General features: G+C 35.1%; 1 protein-coding gene and 1 non-coding gene across 2 annotated transcripts in view; one reads left to right on the forward strand and one right to left on the reverse strand.

The window, feature by feature from the left end:
• The window catches only part of LOC111045632 (furin-like protease kpc-1), a 269,500-nt gene that overhangs the window by 146,428 nt on the left and 103,470 nt on the right, over positions 1-19,602 (forward strand).
• Positions 8,743-8,814, reverse strand: Trnac-gca. Its single transcript has one exon. It is a non-coding gene; the product is annotated as a tRNA-Cys (tRNA).

Genomic DNA, 19,602 nt, shown 5'->3' on the forward strand with positions numbered 1-19,602 from the left:
TAGTTTAAAAATACAAATTATAATAACTATATTCAGTGATCCACACCATCTTCAGGTTTAAAAAATTATAATAACATTCATAGTTCATACAGAAATGTTCTATCACTAATCACAGTAAATTGAGATTAATTTCCAGAGGAATGCAAAAATTTCCCTCACAAAGGCCCGGTTGCACAAAAGCCGGTTAAATTCCAATCCTGATTAATTTCACGTGAACCAAATCAGAGAAGACCATTATTTTCAAAAAGATGGATCCACTGGAATTAATCAGGATTGAAAATAACCCAGCTTTTTTGCAACCGGCACTATATAAGTACCTGATTGAATGATTTAAAAAAGTTCAACAGCTGAGTCATAATTTTGACATAGTCCCACACACATGAACTCGTTCACTCACTTCCATCATCAACAGACGACGAATTATTTATTATCAGCTGTTTTTTCAAGGATGAATAATAATTATCCTTCTAATGACCTTCAGCGAGTTTTCCCAGGGATGAAACCTAGAGCAATCGATTTTTTTTATTATAAACCTACTATGTTCTGAGTTTCGTGAGAATCGTTGAACAAACATATAAACATCTAAACATATAAACAGAAATTGCTCGTTTGATAGTATAGGATATCTGTATGTGACCGGATCTCGAAAACAGCTTTAACATTCCCACGAAATTTGGAACATAGTAGGTTCATGATATGAAAATTTGATTGCACTAGGTCTCAACCCTGGGATAACTCGCTGAAGGACATTGAAAGGATAAATACGTCCTTCGAAAAACTTGTTTTCGTTTATTTCTCTTCTTTTTAGAAAACATATTTACTTCAGAAAGTCCAAAATAGTAACTAGATGCTGTTAGTGATACATAGTATATTAACAAAATAATATTGTAGCAAACATAGTATATCATTCTAAACCGAATTCATAGTATATCTATTTGTAATTGATGATGTGTTTGTTTTTTGAAGTGTGAATAAATTGTTATTTTGATGAGTGATAGTAGCTTAATACAGATTTTGAATTGGACTGTAGTATAAATTTGTAAAGAGACAGTTTTGGGCATAAGCCTGTTGTTCCTCCTTATATAATTGTAAAAAAATTGTACGACTGAGAAAATGAATAAATAAATATAAACTATAAATTCAATCTTCCGTTACAATTTTTTCTATGCTTTTACACTCCAGAGCAAAGCTCGGTCCCCCGATATAATAAATAGAAACAATAAAGAATGAATGAATAGATAATAATGTTAATATGGAAATATATGAAAATGAAATGCAATTATAATTACGATTATATTATTATATTGTATACATTAGCGATTGATATAGATATAACATGGACTTTGGGGTGACACGTGGGAGTGTGAGGAATATGAATCAAAAGAGCGTCGGAGGGGGGCCTTCGTTCTTTTTCAGAATATAAAAATAACAATGAAAGTGCGTAAGAAAAAAAATTGTTGTGATTTATCGCTTAGTCAGGTGAAGAACTCATTGCATGCAATTTCAACAGTTCGTCCATTCATTCATTTAATATCGGGGCACCGAGCTTCGCTCGTTATTCATTTATTGATTAACAAAACACAATTCTTCAAAATGATTGGGGAAGGACTAACAGGCACACCCCAAAACTGTTTCTTCCCCGAATTTTGATTCATACACTATAATATTATTCCAAAAAGTAGCTTATGTTTCATACACTTGAATTCAGGTCCAATTTCAGTTCAAACATTATTTGAAAACAGAGAAGTTCTAATTTAGATTGTTTACAAACCAAAATGAATAACAAAATAACATTCACTAATCACTTAAAACTGTAAAATAATGACTAACTTTGAAAATTATGATATACTCTTATTTTGAATGAAATATCAACATGCCATGTCAGATTATTTTTATCAAATCGATTAACATTTCTAGATTAATATTTCTCGTGAATAAGCTGATTGATTGCAAATAGTTGAACAGCTGAACATAAGTCTCTCTTCCACACAGGCACTCACATCTTCTGTTTTCGTCAGACGACGAAATTATCATCTGTTTTTCCTAGGATGAATAATTATCATCCTTTTCATGTCCTTCAGTGAGTTTTCCCAGGAATGAGACCTAGTGCAATCTAATTTTTATATCATAAACCTACTATGTTCCAAATTTCGTGTAAATCGTTAGAGCCGTTTTCGAGATCCGTTGGACATACATAACCAGATAACCGCAGATAACCAGTTAACCAGATAACCAGATAACTATATACAGAAATTGCTCGCTTAATATAATAGGATTCATAATATCATATGAGGTTATTTGGAAGCTATCACACAGACAATAGTACTTCACGTAACAAGTCCGGTAACGATAATTTACCGCATAAGTATGTTTGTTTCTGCCCGAAACGTAGTTGAGGGCAGAATTATCATACGAATGCGGTAAATATGTTACCGTACAACCTACGTACAATATTTTTTGTCATAGTTATCTGAGAAAGAATAATATTGCTGGGAAACAGAAACTATTACCCGCTGCTGCTCGAGCTACTGCATTCTATAAACATGACCTAGCCTGTAGCGCCTAGTTCATAACAGACAGACCCTTCGAGCTCAAATAAAATAAAGAAGGCCTAAGTTATAACATTTCAGATGAGTTATTATAACTTGAAACTCCTTAAATGAGTTCTTAAATTATTTGAGTTAGTATATTAATTACTCAGATGTTATTGGGACTCAGTAGAGTCCTAACATACTCGACTGTAAAGAGAACATATTTATGATCTCTTTACAGTATAGTATGCTGTAATGAAAATCACATGTTTTCTTGTTCTGCAAACAGCTGTTCACCGGCTTGATTCCATGGATGTAGAACAGCTGAAATTGAATGACTATAAATATAATTTACAACTTTTACATCAACAAACTGATACGTGTTGAGATATCAATGTGCTGTTTTCGCCTTTCATTTTCTGTTGGAACTCTGTATCGACATCATATATCATGCATTTAGATTCATATGATGGACAAAGATGTTGAAGCTACAGAGTATAATTTATTCTTCATTTCAAATAGGAACCCCAATAAAACCTACTGTCAATACTATTCTTGTAGAAGAAATATTTAGCTTTTTTCATAATTTTCACCAACTCTGTATAATTAAAAGTTGCGGATCTCAAAGATTACAAGACAACAAATCTTGAGCGAGTTCTCCAACCCAGAGGGTCACTAGTATATTTAGTTGTTCGAATCGATACGTACAGTATTTCAAAGATCTGAAGCTCCAAACATTGTCGAAACTGAACATTCAACAATAATTTGTTTCTGATTGTAGTTTTGTGATATTCACTAAACACTATCAACATTCCCCACAGAATCAGAATAATATTTATTTTGCAGCTTCATTCACTCGAACCAAAAGCCAGAATGAGAACAAGTGACATCACTGCTTCCTATTCAGTCAGAGTTGACAGTTTGTCAAATGTATTGTCAATGACAGTTTGACATTGTTGAGAACAATAACTCTATTTCTGAAAAGTCAGCACTACAATCAACTATAGATCCACATTCCATTTATTATGGATAGAACTCAATACTGAATGTTATATATAGTTTTCCCAATGTCAATTTCCCAAAAAGGAAATTGGGCCTTTTTCATTTTAGCAATACGAATTGAACAACAATTTTGAGTATCTGTCAGAAAGGTTATTACAATGGAATGACCGAATTGCAAAACTGGAGTGTTTTTACTCCAAATTTGTTGATTCTAGTAGAATGTATCGAATGATTGAGAATAGAAGTGTAATGGAGCTTTTTGTCAACTGCAGATATTGCATGTCAAACCATCGATTCGTCTAATGTTTATTTCCACAAATATGTTTTTGTCAGATAGGGAATCCTCTTGTAGTCATGTTATTCTCAACTTTGATATTGAACATGCATATTGGACTCTGTGATTTAAATTGGAATGGAAAATGATACATATAATCTGAATGGACAGTTGAGACCTAGTATAAACAATCTATAAATTGAGATCAATAAGTATCCATAAGCTCTACTAACCTATCCTATTATATTAAGCGAGCAATTTCTGTATTTCTGTTTATATTTTTTATATCTGGCTATCTGGTTATCTGGTTATTTATGTTCAACAGATTTCGAAAACGGCTCACAAAATTTGGAACATTGTAGGTTTATGATATAGAAATTCGATTGCAAAAGTCGCTGAACGACATTAGAAGGATAATTCATCCTTGGCTGGAACTGCTGAGACTTTCATCGATAGTAAAAAGTGAGCGAGTGATTCTGTGGAAAATCAAAATATCACATCTCCGAAATTCATAAGCTGACGTATAGCCAGCTGTAAAATATAAACACGATCATTTTAGAGAATTATTGTACTCTAAACTATGATAATAGCCTACTTATCTAAAGTAAGCCATGGTTTTGTTTATCAATAAATAAAAATCTGGTGTGGTACACTCACACAACTTTCCTTGCTCATAATATTTGAAACTATGATCAGACTTCTGTATATGTGTATATATAATTGTTTTCAGAGTAGTTTCTCCTTTGTGTAAACTGTGAAATTCTATGATTTTTTTAGTCGTCATTTTTTTAAAGTCGTCAAAACAGCTGTTCTACAGATGAAATAACTCGACTATGTGTTCTTTTTATGAACTGCGCTACCTACCTACCTCATGCATGAGAAGGAGGTTACTAAATTTATTTCTCAAGGATGGGGTGGACCCCCCATCAGTTTCCCAGAAAGAAGACTCATGCCAGTTGATAGAGCTGATAAATAACTATACAGGGGATGAATTTAAAAAAAATTAATATTTTTGAGAGAATCGCGAAAAACATGATTTTTTACTAATTATCCGCCATTTCTCTCAAGAATATTACGGAGCTCCTGCAATTTTCCCATAAATGAGACTCGTGTCAGTTGATAGGGCTTATAAATAGCTATCCATGGTATAAATTTGAAGAAAATCGTTAGAGCCGTTTTCGAGAAAACCAAGAATAACATGGCTTTTTAGTCATTATCCGCCATTTTTCTCAAGAATATTACGCAGCTCCTGCAATTTTCCCAGAAATGAGACTCATTTCAGTTGATAGGGCTTATAAATAGCTATCCATGGTATAAATTTGAAGGAAATCGTTAGAGCCGTTTTCGAGAAAACCGTGAAAAACATGGTTTTTTAGTAATTATCCGCCATTTTTTCCGCCATTTTGAATTCAATTTTATTGAATTTCTTATTGTCAGATCCTCTTGGCATAAGGACCTTAAGTTTAAAATTTTAAGTCAATCGGTTTATTAGGAATGGAGTTATCGTGTTCACAGACATACACACATACACACATACACACATACACACACACACACACACACACACACACACACATACACACACACACACACACACAACACACACACACACACACACACACACACACACACAGACCAACACCCAAAAATCATGTTTTTGGGCTCAGGGGACCTTGAAACGTATAGAAAACTTGAAATTAGGGTACCTTTATTTTTTTTGGAAAGCAATACTTTCCTTAACTATGGTAATAGGGCAAGGAAAGTAAAAATAACGAGCGAAGCTCAGTGCCCCGATAATAAGTATTATAGAATTGAACTTTCAAGCACAACCTATTTTTTGGGCATGTAATTCATTATCAAAATTTGGGAATAGAATAGTTTTCGGCCAAGCGTGTTGTTCGATCCTGATCATATTTATATGATTTGTGATAATTATATCCACAAATAAAAAAAAAAAATTATATGCATTGAAGATATATCATGGATTACCTAGCGAACTATGCATTTTTCAGTGTGAGGTCAACTTGGACTATGATTCGTTTAGGTGCTGATGTCATCATTATAAGCATCGCTCATTAATAACATTAATACATTTCAACCAATGTTGAATTTACAAAAGCTGCCTAAAATACAATTTCTTAATGCAATTTTAGTTTGTACATGACCCTGAATTATTTACTATTGAAGGTGAGAAGAGGAAGAAGAAGAAAAAGAAAAAGAGAAAGGAGAAAAGAAGCAGGAAAAGAAAATGTAAAAGTTGAAAGAAGTAGAAGAACGAGAAGTAGAAGAAGAAGAACGAGAACAAGAAGAAGAACAAGAAGAAGAAAAGAAGAAGAAGGAGAAGAGGAAGAAGAAGACGGAGAATTTAAAAGAATAAGTTGGAAGAAAAGAAGAAAGTAGAGAGTTGGAAGGAGATGAACTTGAAGAATGAGAAGAGAAGAAAAGAAGACTTTGTGAGAAGCATTTTTAGTGTGGCTCACCATTAGTGTGCAAATGGAGATGAAGCTGGGGAAAAGCAGAGAAGAAAAAGATGAAGAAGAAGTAAAGGCCGACAGAGAAAATGGGAACAGAACAGTTTGTTGAGAGCTGTGAGGGGCAATAGTAGTGTTGCTGGTGTGATGTAACGTCTGTTCTGGCTTCACTCCAAAAATCTCTTTAAACCCTTCTCAAGAGATGTGTTCGCTACACTTCCATCCCCTCTTCTTCTTCTTCTTCTTCTTCCTCTTCTTCTTCTTCTTCATCATCATCATCATCATCATCATCATCTTCTTCTTCTTCTTCTTCTTCTTCTTCTTCTTCTTCTTCTTCTTCTTCTCTTCTTTCAACTTTTACATTTTCTTCTCCTGCTTCTCTAAATATCTGTATTTTTACCATCCTTAGTCGACTCTTCCTTAACAACGACTCAAGTCTCTCTATTCTTGAGTCCTGACATATCTTCCTCTTCCTCCTCACCATCATAGCCTCCTTCGACCCCTTCCTCTTCCAACTACTCATCTCCTTTTTCTTCCTCCGTCCTTCTTTCTCGTGATTGTCCCATTCTTCTGTTTTCCATCTCTCCTCAAAATAATCTAAACAACATTGACGTGTATAGTCTCTCCCACACAAAAGACCAGCACATTCGGATAATGTGTCCAGTATTACTAGACTACAGTATGCTATCTCTGAGCTGAATGAAATAGTTATTTGTATATCAGGAGTGAAAAGTACTGTTTTTCTTCCTGTGGGAGAAAAAACATTTTTCACTCGTGACGTGCACAACATTTTCCGTCCACCTACATTTACGGATACTGCAAATCGAATAATATTAATAAATCCCGTTATTGGTGACAATGTTTTATTTAACAACATAGCCTGAAATATAAAAACTGAAAACCGGTCGTTTAGTTGGCACTGCCGATTGCGCTATCTATTGGCAAAAATTGTAACAAATATCAGCTGACCATCAACAATGGCTGATTGGCTGAACTATCAACAATGTTCGCGCGTCTATTGCGCATATGATTATTTTATCCACGCGTCAATGATTGCGCTATCTATTGGCAAAAGTTGTAACAAATATCAACTGACTATCAACAATGGCTGATCGGCTGAACTATCAACAATGTTCGCGCGTTTCAGATTTTAATTGCAGTTAAAAAATATTTGTTGGCTGGTATTTTAAATAGTATAATATATTTGAAAATATGTATACATTTTCATCGTCTACTGAAATATCAAGTATGTAATATCATAGAGAAACGATAGCCTACCATAAGTAGATAGATATCCCATGGTATAGGGCGTTCATGTCGCAACTTTTACTGCTATCCCAAGTCGATAGTCCACGTAGTTCTTTTCCGTGAAGCTGTGTGACGCTGGTAGTCTCTCAAATTGTGCCATTCATAAGGTGCGTACAGACTTTCGCTCTGCTCCGCAACCGAACGTCACTCCAGCAGAGCGATTGATGATCGACTGGGGAGCAACAGTGGTTCGACTGGGGAATGCGAGAAGATCTAACATCTTCCATAACGTTCATGATGGGTGCGTGGGCGGTGCGACCGTGGTTCTATGGTGGTACGAGGGCGGTACGAGGGCGGTACGAGGGAGGAGCGTGCTCGGTGCTGGTTGGAAGCGCGAATATGTGTACGCAGCTATACACTCTCACCTCAACAAAACAGTAGAAATTGACAATAATCGACAGTAATCGGCTTAAGATACCAGTAAAAGTTGCGACATAAATTCTCTATACCATCTAAATTCTCTATGGGATATCTACTTACGCTATTGTTTCTCTATGGTAATATCATACAAACATTTATTTTATGAGTTGATAAAATTTCTGGTTGAGGTATTGAATTCAGTTAGCTCAATGACAGACAACTCTATTATGTTCCCTCATCTGAGCTTCGACCTTCAACCTATTTCCGATGTAAGTTTTTAAAATAGAGATGCTTCCCATGTTATTTAAATGGAGTTACCTTTAGTCTCTAGGGAGTTTTTTTTATTTTTAGTCCCGCAAGAGCGAAAAGTGACACTTCATTGTTTTATTCCAGGGAGTAAAGTAAGCACTTCTTGGAAGAAAATTATTTTTTAAACCTGGAGTCAACTTTTCCGAAGATTTAAGTAAGCTCTACTTGAATCAGATGGTTCAAACTTGGAATATGATTGAGCTGCTGTTGAGAGCATGGGCCTCAAAAATATTACTCCTTATCGTCATGTAAAGTGAATACAGTAAATTTTATTGATGAAGTAATATTTAGAATATTTTTGACTGAAGTAATCAGAGTATAGAATTATATACTCGCTAGCGATAATTATTATTCCATGGATCTCTACGATTGTGATATGAAATACGAGCTCCAGATTTGCTGTATACAGAGAAACGATGATAACTTTTTAAAACTGATATTCTGTGTTGAAATAAAGTAATTAGCTTTGAGTCTAGCAAAAAAATTAAGGGGACACCCGGGTTTGAACCGGGGACCTCTCGATCTGCAGTCGAATGCTCTACCACTGAGCTATATCCCCTTCCTGATTTGTTTTCAACTATTTCTTCATTATCACGTTTGTTTATAGTTCAACAAATTAGAGCTTTTAAATTCAGTGTGCTATGAAACCAGTTGTCAAAATTCCAAATATCAAAATCAAATAGAGTTTATCAGCCATAGAATAAAAAAATCTTCATGGATCACAAAGTTATAAATAAATAAATTGACATACTGGATCTTGATCATAATTGGATCGTGAAATGACTTTCAAAATAGAATAACAATGTGAAAACGTTTCTAGCAAAATGTCAAAAGTCGAAAGAGTCCTTGAATCTTGATAAGTCTTTTATTCTCTATTCTGTATTGTTCTTGTTTTCAGATCAGTTATTACGAGTATAAAGAAAGTGTTATATGGATATGAAAAGGAAATCATGAATATACTTTTCTGAGAATGATCAGTTAAGACTCTTGTATTATCCAATGTATCTCATGCTATTTGTTTCATTTGCTAATCAATCAAAACGTGCTTGCATGAGATCGAGAATTTTGAGAATGTTTACAGATTAATATGATTCAGAATTAATATATATTTGTGATTTCTTCACCGCATCATCTCTCCTTGAAACATCATCCAAGAGTGAATGGAAATTCCAGGAAAACCTTCATTTTGACGTTAATTAAGAGAAATTTGAAGCTTGAAGAGCTTGAATGAGTCAGGAAATCGACTTTCCGAAACGGAGCGTAGTCGTACTTTTTGATAATCTTCATTTTCTCATTTCTATAATATTATAACGTTTTCCTCGACGAAATGAAACATTCCTAAATAATTAAAAATAGCTGAAACTATACACTATTTTCACTTTATTTTATTTTGTGTTTCATATTCTAGTTATTCGAAATCTATATAAATAAAAGCGAAATGGCACTCACTCACTGACTGACTGACTGACTCACTCACTCACTCACTCGCAGAACTAAAAATCTACCGGACCAAAAACGTTCAAATTTGGTAGGTATGTTCAGTTGGCCCTTTAGAGGCGCACTAAGAAATCTTTGGCAATATTTTAACTCTAAGGGTTGTTTTTAAGGGTTTAAAGTTTAACTTTTAACATGTATATTCTTCTTCTCCCAAATCTCTTCATTATAATTGAAATTTCCATATCATATGTTACTATAGAACTATAATCTAGATAGAGTACCTCTTCGAAACAGTTGTTAACTGGCAACTAAATTAATAATTTTGTCAGGTTGGCATTAAGTTGAGTTGACTTTGTTAGGTTGGCATCAAGTTGAAGATTTAAATGCATTTATCGCGGAAAAATTGATTGGGCACTGCTACTTCAATCCTGGGAATATTATATTACTAGCCGTCAGGATCGCTTCGCTCGCGATATACGTTTAGCCAGACGTTTAGTCTGGACCCCCGACTGGATTGTCCTAACATATGACAAAAATGCTCAAATGAAAATGCAGGCGAGCGAAGCGAGCCTGCTTATTTCATTCTTGGGCGATCCAGTCGGGGGTCCAGGGGGCGTAGCCCCCTGGCTAGACGGATATGGCGAGCGAAGCGAGCCTGACGGCTAGTTCAATATAAACGTGGACTACGACTACGCCCCGTTTCGGGAAACCAATTTTCTGACTGCAGCTGTTGAAAGTCTAGAACTTAGCTAAATCCCGAGCTCGGAAACCGGGCCTTAATGAACTTTCATTATTTATTCATCTATCAATTAATTTATGATTTCATTCATTAAATGTATTGAATTCCAAATTTTGCAAGTAGCAATCAGATAATTTCAGGAGGTTCCGGCTTTTTTTCGCCCTTCCAATAATATAATTTTGATGATAAGTGATGTTATACAGATGGTTAAATAACTGGATGATTTCAAATCAATATCGAATATTCAAAACGGACTTGTGGAAAATCACTTTGAAATTCCAGCATTGATCGAATGGCAAGCATGGATGCCATTCATATGGAATGTTGACAGATTGAAATGAATCTCACACTATAAATAGTATTAATTCGTTGAATATACTTTCACTCGTAAACCCACTTTTCAAAAAAACGTTTTCGCCACACTGCACAGAAAGCAGCTGTTTTCCAGTCCCTACGTAGATCTGAAAGACCTTGTTTGCAGACGACGTCAGAAAAGGGTTCCTTTTCCGGTCTAGGCCAGAAACTTGTCTCTTTCCTGCCGCTCATGGAAGTAGTTAATAAGTCATCCGCTAGATCGGGCGAGTGTCCACTTTCATCATCAGCTGAAGTCGCCATGATTTCAGTTCCAGTTTCGAATCAAACTAATTCGCTTCGCAACCAGTTTTATTCAATTATTTATTGTTGATTAGTGCATTCCGAATTTTCAAAAATGCTTGAAGATGACTGTGGTATTTCAAGTGAAATTTTAAAAGAATCTGAAATCCTGACTGCAAATCTTCAACCACTAAAATCAAGAGATAGGTACGATAGCTTAACGAGTATTCTTTATTTTTTATTCTTTATTTATTTTGTCAGCAATACCTGTAGTGTGGCGAAAAATATCGTTCGTACCACGGGCAAAAATTTTTTTCCAGCTCTCAATCTTTTCTAGTCCTCGGCCTACGGCCTCGGACTTGAAAACCGATTTCGAGCTGGAAAAATCTCATTTTCTGCTCTAGGTGCGAAATATACTATTTCAATGTATTTGCTTGTTTTTCAACACTCCTAGTTGAGAATGATATTGTATTTATCAATGTTTCCTTTGAATAAATATTTTATTATATCATATGGGCGAGATTATGGATATACTAGTACAGGATTAATATGAAATTAAAGATTTTTTTTATATAGCACCTAGTTAAAGACTAATAAGCCATTCTATTTTGACTTAAATTGATAAGAATTTTTTTTTGTGAAGGTTAAGCCCATTGGTTAAGCCTTCTATATTGGTCGAGGATCAAATTGAAGATTATTTTTAGCATAAAAGGATAGAGTATTCTGCCTTTGCACTTCCAATTGAACACTTTAGCACTTGACTAATGCGTGTGGCTTTCTGCGTTGAAGTCTTCTTACTCCATGCACGTTGAGCAGCTGGATTGCTTCCATGTTGATGAAGTCTTTTCTCATGTTTTTCTGCAAATCTTTGGATTTCACTGATGACTGTCGCTTCTCCCAGGTCGCGGTGGAGATCACAGTTTCTGATGTACCAAGGAGCGTCTACGCAACTTCTGAGTACTTTATTCTGGAAGCACTGGATGATGTCGATATTGGATGGTCAGGTGCAGCCCCACAGTTGAATTCCATAGGTCCACCCCGGCTTGAGAATCTGCTTGTAGAGAAGCAATTTGTTATAATTTGACAACTTTGATGTCCTCTCAAGTAGCCAGTATATTTTCTTGAATTTTATGCCAAGTTGTTCTCTTTTCTTCTTCACAGGAATGAAAGATGAATGTGAAATGAACGGTGATGAATCGTATTCATTCACCCAGTCGATCAGGATCATCATTAAAAAGTGCTTGACACTGACAAAAAGCATTAGTGATTCATTTTGATCTTTCAGCATTCGTAATCAACAACATTAATGCTTATCATTCACCCAACGATGACAGTTTACAGTGGCATTCATCGTAGAGAGAAACATAATTTTCTTTTCATCTACACGGCTCTGTAGCTCTACACTTTCAGCGCCTTTCGTTCTCATTAATAAATTGTTTCTTCTTTCAGTTCTGCTTCTTCTTCTTCTTCTTCTTCTTCTTCATCCTCCTCCTCCTCCTCCTCCTCCTCCTCCCTCCTCATTCCTCCTCCTGCTTCCTACACATTTTTGTTCTATTTTTTTTCTTGCTTTTTTTGCACATCTTCCTCTTATTCCTCATCTCCTCCACGTCCACCTCCACCTCTTCTTTTTCTTCTTCTTCTTCTTTTTCCTTCCTCTTATTCTTCATCTCCTTCCTATCCTTCTTCTCCTCCTTATTCTTCTCCTACTCCTTCTTTGGTAGAGAGTTTGGTAGAGAGTTAGTGGGGAGGATATTTTTAATATTCTTTCCAAAGAATGGACATTGATAAGTCCAAAGCTCCGCCAATTTATTTAGATGCATAACAATATAATTATTATCTATAGTTATTATATTACAAATTGCTTTTTCATATCATAATTATACAGTTCAATAATTATTTTCTTAGTCTATATCATGTAAATTCATCTATAATTTTGCTGTATTGTAAGCTATTGTATATAAGTGTATAAGACAGTATATATTGTAATCTACATAAATAAAGTACTCAATCAATCAATCTTTTTTCTCTTCTTCCTCCTCCCCCTGCTCTTCTTCCTCTTCCTCATCCTCCTACCCCTCATCCTCCTCTTCCTCCACCTCCCTCACCATTCCTTCTCTTGCTTCCTACACTTTTTTGTTCTATTTTCTCTCTTGCTTTCTTTGCACATCTTTCCATTACTCCTCAATTTCTTCACCTCTTCCTCCACGTCCTCCTTCACCTCCTCATCCTTCTTCACTGCTCGTTATTCTTCAAAGGTTGACACTCCTCATTAGAATAAGGCAACAGTTATCTTTCCCCTTCAGCTAAATTGCTTCTGTTGTAAAGTGAAACTTGAAGAGGAAAAATAATTTGTCTTGTTTCTAATTGGTTGGAACAGAATATTGCACCTCAAACGGTATTCTGAAATTAGAATTCACATTTTTCACATTATAAGTTGGAAATTTCCTACAGCTCTGAGGAATAGAATAACAAGAGAGTTTTTCTCATTTCTTTGATTGATAGAGTAGGTTTTGTCAATGACCGAATCGTTTAAGTAAGTCTTATCCAATATCCCATTCCATGTGTAAATTTCTATGAAAGTATTCAGTTCTGTTTTATATGAATATCGGGGGACCGAGCTTTCCTCTGGAGTATAAAAGCATAAAAAATTTGTTACAAATGATTGAATTTATAGTTTATATTCATTTTCTCGGTCGTACAATTATTTTTTCCTACAGCTACGTTGAAAAGTGGCCATTGCTGCACTGATTACAGAATGCAAAGAATCACTTTTCCGCTCTAGTGCGGGAAAAATTTTTCTGCACTCCAGATTTGCAACATGGCAACGCAAAATACTTAGTAGGTTATATGGAGCAACAGTGCAGCAAAATCAAAATGAAGTTGGTAACAGTGACTGCTGTGGCTGCTATAGTGAGCAGACGTGCAACCAAGCACAACGCGCTAATTATTAGTATTATATATTATAACCAAGGACAACGAGGACTTTAGGATTTTAGGATTAAGGTTCTTATCAATAATAAAATTACACAGAAAAACATTTGATGCATTTCTGGCAATTTTACCCATAATTACCCACTTTTCATATTCAATGGTAACTGTAGGAAAAACTTAATGTGAAATACGTGCGCAAAGTTCCTCTGCTGCACTCAAGAAACCATTCCGCCCTCGCCTACGGCTCGGGCGTAAACGTTTCTTTCGGTGCAGCAAACTGTCACTTTGCGCACTAGTTGCACAAATAACTATTACAGTTATATGAGGAGGCACAACAGGCTCATGCCCAAAACTGTCCCTAATCAAATTTATACTACAGTCCAAATCAAAATCTAGGTTGAATTACTATCACTCATCAAAATAACAATTTATTCACACTTCAAAAAACAAACACACCATCAATTACAAATCGATATACAGTACTATGAATTCCATTTAGAATGATATACTATGTTTGCTACAATATTTGTTAATATACTATGTATCACTAACAGCGTCTAGTTACTTTTTTGGACTTTCTGACGTAAACATGTTTTCTGAAAAAAGACAAATAAACGAAAATAAGTTTTTCTCGCTGAATTTTTCTTCTCGTGAGATCAGCTGGATGATCCCACAAACTAGCACTCGTTCACTCTCTCCCATTACGGTATCGACAGACGACAAAATTTCCAGCTGTTTTTCCAAGGACGTATTTATCCTTTCAATGTCCTTCAGCGAGTTATCCAAGAGTTGAGACCAAGTGCAATCGAATCTTCATATCATAAACCTACTTTGTTCCAAATTTCGTGAAAATCGTTAAAGCCGTTTTCGAGATCCGTTGAACATAAATATATACCCATATAACCAGATAACCATATAAAAAAATATATATATAAAAATTAAAACAGGAGACACAATATATAGATTGAAAACACTTAAAAACTTACATTAGAAATGGGAAAATTTTCGGGAACTGAGTTCCCTTCCTCAACCGAGCAGACTGCAGTTTTGAATCCAACGGTGGCTAATAATCCACCTGACTTGTTAGTGATAGGCTACAGGTGGTCACACGACCGTTGGATTCAAAACTGCAGTCTGCTCGGTTGAGGAAGGGAACTCAGTTCCCGAAAATTTCCCCATTTCTAATTAGGTTTTTAAGTGTTTTCAATCTATACATTGTGTCTCCTGTTTTAATTTATATTACAAACTTTAAAGTGTCTTCTGTTATATATATATATATATATATATATATATAATATATATATATATATATATATATATACCGGGTGCTTCAAAAAAATGTATACACACTTTGAACTTTCATAGAAAATTTATTTACCGTTCTACAAAGTTAAATTTCAGGAAAATAGAAAGCTGAAAGTCCAATGTAAATGAAACATAAATAACAAATGTTAATCCTGTTCAAATTGGTGACCTGCAGCATCAATACAATTCTGAGTATCAGTCACCACTGATTATGTACATCGTATCAAAACGTCCAATGAGATTTCTCTACACACTGCTTGAATCTCATTCCAAAGAATGTCTAGGTTACGTGGTTTACGTTTGTACACCTCATCTTCTACTGTGCCCCACAAGAAGGAATCCAGTGGTGTAAGGTCTGGAGAGCGTGCTGGAAACTCGATTGGCCCCCCGCGTCCTATCCACTGGCCTGGCAAATTTTGATCCAGGTAAGCTCGTACGTCCCTGTGACAGTGCGGCGGGGCACCATCTTGTTGGAGATAAAAATTATCATTACCGTATAATGCACGAATGGCTGGAAATATGGAATCAGCAAGCATTGTTAGGTAATTAATACCAGTTACAGTGCCTTCCAATCGAAAAGGTCCAAAGCTGTTCTAGGTCGACCTGAATGCCCTTTATGCACATCACACACTGTTCCAAGAACTTCAAATTTGTCTCATATGCATGTAATTGTTAATTGTAATTGTTAACCTTGAAGGTGGTTCTGTATCATACTCCCTTCTTCACAGCCTCTGAACTTCATTTACATTCTCAAATTTCCAGTAACACTTCATAACCTGATTACGTTCTTCAAAACTCAAACGTATGTCCGCCATGTTGATATTACAAATTCCAACTAACAATATAACATAGAGGGACGATTATGCTGCCACCTGGCGAAGAAATATAACATTAGCCTTGTTTAAAGTGTGTATACATTTTTTTGAAGCACCCGGTATATATATATATATATATATATATATATATATATATATATATATATATATATATATATACAGAAATTGCTCGCTTAATTTAATAGGATTATTAGCATATGGCTTTCAATGGTGGGGAGACCCAAGGGTAGTTCCACCTCGCCATATATAACGTTGCAGTTCTGTTTAGTCCAAAGTTCCTAATGGGGGGAGACATTGCAAAACCGAACACTGAGGTTATAGTGAGCACAACTCTTCAAATTCACAGATTTTACCTTGAAATAAAGTTTTTTTTTGTTAAAAAGTCCGAACATATACAAAACCGAAACAAAACACAAAACCACCTGCGGTTCTGTTATTTTATCGCAAACTATCAGGTAACCAGTGCTCCGCAAAGTTCTATTTTAAAACTTGACAAACTGAAAACTTGACGTGATCAAATCTTGAAGTTCTAGAAATGGGCCAATAACAATTCTCGGTTAATTAGGAATTTATATACAGAATGTTCTGAAAAAAGGTGCCCATATGTTTGAGGTTGAGTGGTAGAGAGGACTTAAAAGTCCTAACTCCGCCTAATAAAGAATTTTTTCATTTCATTTCATTTCATATGTCAGGGCGTGATTCCTCACATCAAAAGAAGAAAAAAGTCATTTTACATCTATCTCTTTGAAATTAAATTTTCTACAAGTTCTGTAAAAAAATATTGAGTGTTTATTGTACATTTAAAGGTGCGTACAGATTTTCGCGCCGCGAACATAAGCAATTCACTCTTAATCAGCTGAAGCCAAGCTTTTTATATCTTTAAAAATACAGATATAATCAGCTGATTGAAAGTGAATTTCTCATGTTCGCGGCGCGTATATCTGTACGCACCTCTACATAGTAAATCTGCTTCAAACCTTGAAGGAACATGTTTTTCTGGACTAAGTTTCGTGAAATTCAGACGAAATCTTCCACTTTTTATAACTTGGTAACCAAGCATTTTCGGACCTGTGTTAATTGGAGCTTTTCTCCTTCTTTTGATGTGACGAATCACGCCCTGACGTATGGGAAGCTGTTTTCAGAACACTATGTATATGGAAAATTTCAAGTAAATCAGTCCAGTAGCACTGATTCGTCAAACATATTTTCGTATCCCGTACGTCTATAAGCCAGCTTTCACCTTCATTATAAAATAGCATGATTAAAATTTAGAAAAAAAACACACAGTACAATTTGATTGGGATGCCCTTGAAAAACTACTATCCAACTGTGTGTGGGGTTTATCCTGTGTGTATGTTAACCGAATAGAATCGATGTGAAAATGTTGTAATGAGTTGGACATTATTTTAAATTTTAAGTGGTTGTAACAGTCAGCACATTCTAGTTCAGCACATAACAGTCAGTATAGGTTAAATCGGAAGCCACCTGATCAATGAACTTCATAAGTCTAGTCTAGTCACTAGACAAGGATAAAATATTCATGATAATTTCCTATTTTAATGATAGTAATGTGAAATATTCCTTCTATGTATGGTTTTGGAGCATCTAAATTTGAAAACCTACTTTGTGAAAATAATTAAGGGCTGAAAATTTTGTGAAGTGAACAACTACAGGATCTAACCAATTTCGGACTATCGTGTAACCTTATGTAAATTTTGGAGAGGGATAGCACAAGGTTAACTTATTTTTATCTCCCTATAAATATGATGATTCTCTTATTGTATGAATCAATAAAGAATAAAGAAGTACAATTTGGATTACAATGATACAGGGTTGAGCTATAAAGTATGGAGGATTCGGAATAGCTGTTCCATTTTTTCCAGTTTGTACCATGGATGTTGCCATTCTGATAATTCTGGTATTAATAGTTTAAAATAATTGAAAAATTTATTAAGTACGGAAAATTAGATCTCTTTGATGGCGTATGTTTTTGTTGATATCTTTTTCCTCCACCTACTGTCAAAAGTACTTACTTTACTCCCTGAAACATGATACTAAAGTGTCACTTTTTCGCTCTCGGTACTAAAAAAACAGAAAAACTCCCTAGGGAGTAAAAGTGACTCCATTTAAATAACATGGGAAGCATCTCTATTTTAAAAACGTACATTTGGAATAGGTCAGAAGGTCTAAGCTCAGATGAGGAAGCATATAGAGTAGTCATTAAACCAACTAAATTCAATACCTCAACCAGACATTTGATCGATATATAAGATTTATATTTGTATGCTGAAATTATTATTACAAACTTCATATCACTATACTAAAAAAAATGTATATATATTTTTCTTTTATTCCATGTTATTCAAAATATCAGCCAACGAATATTACTTATTGACTAATCAAATTTGAAACGGGAACTTCATCATAGCTGTAGTTTTGGCTGTCATTGTTGTTACAACTTTAGCCGACAGATAGTGCTGTCGGAGGAGAACTGTAATTACAAGCCAGCTGTTTCTGTTTACTTTTTAGATTATGTTGTAACACATTGTTTGGTCACATACGTTTTTAAAAATTATTTTATTAGCAGTTTTTATAAAAATGTAGGTGGAGGAAAAATGTTGTGTATATCACGAGTGAAAAATGTTTTTTCACCCTCAGGAAAATTGTTGCCCTCGGCTTCGCCTCGGGCTTCAAACTTTTCCCTCAGGGAGAAAAACAGCACTTTTCACTCTAGATATACAAATAACTATTTGATTCCACATCGTATAAAGCAAGATAATTATTTCTTGCACTAATGTAGACGTTGTAATAAGCTGTTCATAGTCCTCTGAAGCGTTTTACGTGCTGTTGCTGGAATTTCTTGTGTTATTGTCTCACTCAAAGCTTCAAGTATCAAGCGTTCGTGCTTGTTGATGTATACACGAGCTTTGAGGCTTTGAGGTAATCCCAACTTAATTAGCCATAAGGTGGCACGAATTAGTCCGGTGAACGAATAGGACACTCCACGTTCCACGCAACGAGATGAGGTGGTGTTCAGGGAAGTTCTGCCTTCGAAATTTCATAGTTCTTCATCGTCTTCACTTCAGGGATTATTAGGTCTATGAATCAACCTGTTCTGCTACCCATCTCTTCATCTTGGCCTTCCCACATCTCTTTGTCCAGTAGGTCTACAGGGTGATTCTCAATTATAATAAAATAATTCAATACGTGAATGTAGAGGTGAAAAAAATCTTATCAGCATACATCCATAAACGCTTCATTAGCGAGCTATACAGAATGAAAGATTTCGCCCGGAATTCAGTTCCTCTGGTGAAATACACCGTTGCTGAATTGTTTGGGGACTAGTTTTTGAAAAACTTATGCTGGATTCATATGGAAAAATATCTGAAAAATTGAATAAAACTAGTCTGGAAGCTGTAGTGTGAGTAGTTTTTGAGAAAAAAGTTGAAATATGCAAAAAATCTAAGTAGAAAAACACAGAATTTCACCTCTATTTTTACCTCTA

This window comes from Nilaparvata lugens, chromosome 9 (assembly GCF_014356525.2).
Source record: "Nilaparvata lugens isolate BPH chromosome 9, ASM1435652v1, whole genome shotgun sequence".
NCBI classification, from domain to species: domain Eukaryota; kingdom Metazoa; phylum Arthropoda; class Insecta; order Hemiptera; family Delphacidae; genus Nilaparvata; species Nilaparvata lugens.